Source organism: Psammomys obesus, unplaced genomic scaffold, assembly GCF_907164565.1.
Source record: "Psammomys obesus unplaced genomic scaffold, mPsaObe1.curated_primary_1811, whole genome shotgun sequence".
Taxonomy (NCBI): Eukaryota; Metazoa; Chordata; class Mammalia; order Rodentia; family Muridae; genus Psammomys; species Psammomys obesus.
Window position 1 is genome coordinate 23126076 of NW_026585644.1, and position 4243 is coordinate 23130318.

At 42.3% G+C, this 4243-nt stretch overlaps 1 pseudogene; it reads right to left on the bottom strand.

The window, feature by feature from the left end:
- Window positions 1-917: 917 nt before the first annotated feature.
- On the bottom strand, window positions 918-2176 carry LOC129689716 (serine/threonine-protein kinase VRK1-like; annotated as a pseudogene).
- Window positions 2177-4243: the final 2067 nt, after the last annotated feature.

Here is a 4243-nt window from a genome sequence, read left to right on the forward strand (position 1 = left end):
CATTACGTTTTATTGGCCTGCTTTACATCACGCAAAGCCCTTTCAAAATTCAAGAAGAGAAACAAAATCAGACTTTGAAATCCCAGCAAGTCGGACTCGTCGGAAAATGTCTCCAGCAGAACTGGGCGATGTTAAGTCACTTAAGCTAATTTGCTGCAAATCACTCCAGAGTCTCCTGCATTGGTCAGATCTGGATGGGCAATTTCAGAGAAGGAGATGAGCTCTGCTATTCTTATCCATCTGCAAATCCACTTAGTCTTATAGGTGGAACGATAATAAATTTCATTATGTTTTATTGAAAGCATCTCAATGATTATAGATCCATTTATGAGGACATTGACTCCTTTTTTTTTTTTTTTTTAAACACAGAACTGCGGGTGTAGCTAACATGTCCTTGTCCTAACTCCAAAGCATGAATGTGACTTTACTAAACAAGAGCTAATTACAGGTTCCCCAGGACACCTTGCTTATGATCTTAGCAGCTGCCTTGCCTTGCCTTGTATTGAGTACATCACAATACATTTCTGCAACGAAAGACACCCTCATTTCAGATCATCCAGTGTTTGTGACAATTTCGTCCAGTGTTTGTTACAATTATGTCAAACTCAACCAGATAATTCCTGGCTTGTAACAAACACTGAAAAATCCCCTTTGTGTGACGGTAACTCAAGAGATTTTGATTGTCAGTGTTCATGATAACACTAAACTGTGGGTATTTATCCTCACATTATGTGAGTTATGATTTCTTGTTTCTTTTTACACAAAAATGTTCGTTTTAATAAAGTTTGTTTTTCAAAAGAATAGCCATTCACTTATTAGTACAACCCCACAAGACTCTCCTGAAAATAAAACATAAAATAGAAAAGGAGAACGAGAATCAAATGAATAGGAAGAAAAGTTGGTTTCTGGCATCTCATTTACTCCTGGCCTTGCTTTCCGGTCTTTGAGCTGTTGGCGCTGCGGCAGCTCGCCTCTGGCTGAGACGGGCTTTCGTGTCCTGCTCTTCGGGTGGGACTCCTCACTTCAAGCCTGTGAGGCCTCTTCCACCTGTGTGGGAGCACTTCCACGCTGCCCACTGCTCCCTTCCGCTTCTCTCTTCTGCTTCTTTGAGGCTGATTTGGTCTTCACACTTCCGTTCTCCACAGCACTAAAATCCAGTCGGCTGTCACCTTTACTTCCTGTAGCTTTTAGTCCTTGCAAAAGAAAGTCATGTAAATTTTCATAAAGGGTTTTTTTTCAGTGTAGTCTAGTAATTTCAGTTTCCATGTACTCAGCAATTTCACCTGGCTTGTTTTTCTCAAGAAAGCACTTCTCCACCAAAGCTGCGACATTATCTCTCTTTAATTTTCGAATCCCTAACGTAGTCAGGATCTTTTAAGCTATCCTCCCAAGGAAGACAGCTGCTAAGCGACTGGATCCTGCAATAACCAAGTATTTCCAGTTCCCACACTGTGATAGAGCCGTGCCATTGTGCACGTCAATGCTGGTGAACTCCAGTGTGCCAATCATGGCAACTTTCAGGGTCTTCTTTGTACTCTTTAGGAACTCCATCTGCGCAGAACTGATAAGCAAGTCCGTAGTTCTCCAAATACACCTGGTCAGGGTTCTTGCAGCTCAGAAGACAGTTGGAGGCCTTGATGTCCCCAGGCACATCCTCATGCTTTGGGTTGTATTCCAAGATATCCAGGATTCTTAAGCTTAGCTGAAAGAGTTTTCTGAAAAAAACCTTTTGGTGTTTGATTCATATATTTCCTGGAGGTCACTACCAAAGCAGTCCATTATCATAAACTTGTAACTTTTTCCATTTTTATCATGTTGACTAGATCCCCGATACTTAGAAACACAAAGTTACTTCAATTTATATGTACAAATCCATCTGAATTTACTCTGGTTTAGCAGCCCCCTGGGAGAACTTTAATTCAGTGAAAAGAGGCCCATGGTCACTGCATTCCACTTCCACAACACAGGGTGTGTCAGTGTCAGCTGGTTTGAAAGAATTTATGTCTACAAAATATATGCAGCCAAAGTCAGGCTGGCCAATAGGCAATCCTAGTTTCCATTCCTTTTTAGACATTTTAGACATTTTGGTTATGATCTTTCTAGCAGCAAACTGTTCTGCAGAGCACCTCTTTGCAGGTCCCTGTCTTCAAGCCTGAGCTGCCTTTACAAATGGCATTTTCTTTCTTTTTAACTTTTATTATTAGTTACATTTTATTAACTCTGTATCCCAGCTGTATCCCAGCTGTATCCCGCTCCCTCATCTCCTCCCTGCCCCTTCCCAAGCCCACTGATTGGAGAGGACCTCCTCCCCTTTCATCTGACCCTGTTTTATCAGGTATCTTCAGACCTGGCTGCAAAGTACTCCTCTGTGGTCTAGCAGGGCTGCTCCTCCCTTGGGGAGGGGGGGGGGAGGGTAGGTCAAAGAGCCTGCCAATGAGTCCATGTCAGAAACAGTCCCTGTTCCCCTTACTAGGGATCCCACTTGGTTAATGAGCTAATATGGACTACATCCGAGCAGAGGTTCTAGGTTATAGTCATACATGGTCTGGGCACAGGGGTCTTATATGAGACTGTTTATCCAACAAATGGCATTTTCAACAGAGCAACCAACTGGCCATCTTACTTATTTATAGATGCAGAAATCCAGGAGATCCATGCAAGGCAGTGTGAGAAGCTCACAGAAGTGTCAGAATCCATGTCTCAGCCCACAGCTTTGGGCTCCAGTTTTTCTCCCTCTGAGTTACCTCATCTCTAAGGCAGTCTAAAACAAACTCCTTTGACAGAAACGAGGACTCTGACTCTCTGAGCTTACGACAACGCACCAGAAGCTTGAACTCTGACAGTACAGACTGGATATGAAAGAGATGCTTCCTACAATTTTCTACCTCTTGGCGGGTAACTTACCTAACAGAGGAGGTTACAAGGACCTTTCATAAGTAAGTGACATGAGATCTGGCCTAGAACTCAGGTGTTCTGTCACCTCATGATGCTTACAGATCCTACAAATGACAGGGTCCACAGTTACAGCAAATGCATCCATTCTCTGCTACAAATTTTTGTTTGGAGATACAGTCCTTGAGAGGATACCTATGTCCAGTACATGGTTTTGCACCCATGCACACACAGCCAGCAGTGAACTCAGTCGGTCTGAGAAGGAAAAGTTGGGGGATACAGAGGGTATTGGAGGGAAGAAACATTTATGTACATGTATGAAATATACATATACAAAATTCTCAAACAATACATTAACATAAATAATTTTGCTAAAAAGCTGAGCTCATTATCAGCTGAGATAAGAATTCTTATCTTATCTCAGAATTCTTAGGAATGACAAGACCCTATGCAATTTAAAAAAAAAAATTAAAGGAAAATAGAAGACAAGCCACAAGAGCAAAGGCTCCATGTGATGAAGTTATATAAAATTGTCACTAATGTATCATGCAGGGCTACACATGTGGGTGAGTTGGCCTTAGCACAGTGTCCTGGGAGGGATGGAAGGAACTGAAATTCGTGAAATAGACAGAAACCAGTGCCAACTCTAAATTTAAAACAACCGAAAATCTTATGCTGTGCCTACACATTCTGCCCTGAGCCTTCTTTTACTAGCTTCAGGTGCCAGGACAAGAGAGCATATTTCTTCCCGTGGGGCAAGAAGCAGTGGGGTGTGACAATCTCTGGGTGGCTCAGACTTGAAGATGTTGTAAATTTTCGCTTGTTCTAATTTTAGAGCATCACTGTGAGTTGATCACTGATGGTGGCATGTCAGTCGTCACTGAGAGTGTTGAAGATGTCTCAGGTTACAGAGAAAAACGCTTCCCTCCACTTCATCTAATAGCTTGACAGAAGGGCATGAAGACATAGAACATGGGTTAACATGCAGTCCAATGATGCTGATTACAACATTACTCTGGACTCTAGAGCCAGAGGACCAGGATCTTGTCCCTACTCTGACCCTAATTTGTCTTGACACTGTGAAATATGAGCACCACCTCTCTCTGAGCTTTCCCATCCCATGAGGCCCCTTTCAGTCCTGACTTTATGATTCTCATGCTCACACATCATGTTTCCTTTATGTGTGACAGTGCCCTTGCTTGTGATATAAAAAACATAGTGATTCCACATGTTTAGCCTTTTGTAGGAATTAACTAAAGCTATCTCTTCTTCCAGAGATTTAGATACATTTCTACTATACAGTAAGCATCAATGTATGTCAAATGTGCAACTTGTGACTTCCCCTGCAGGG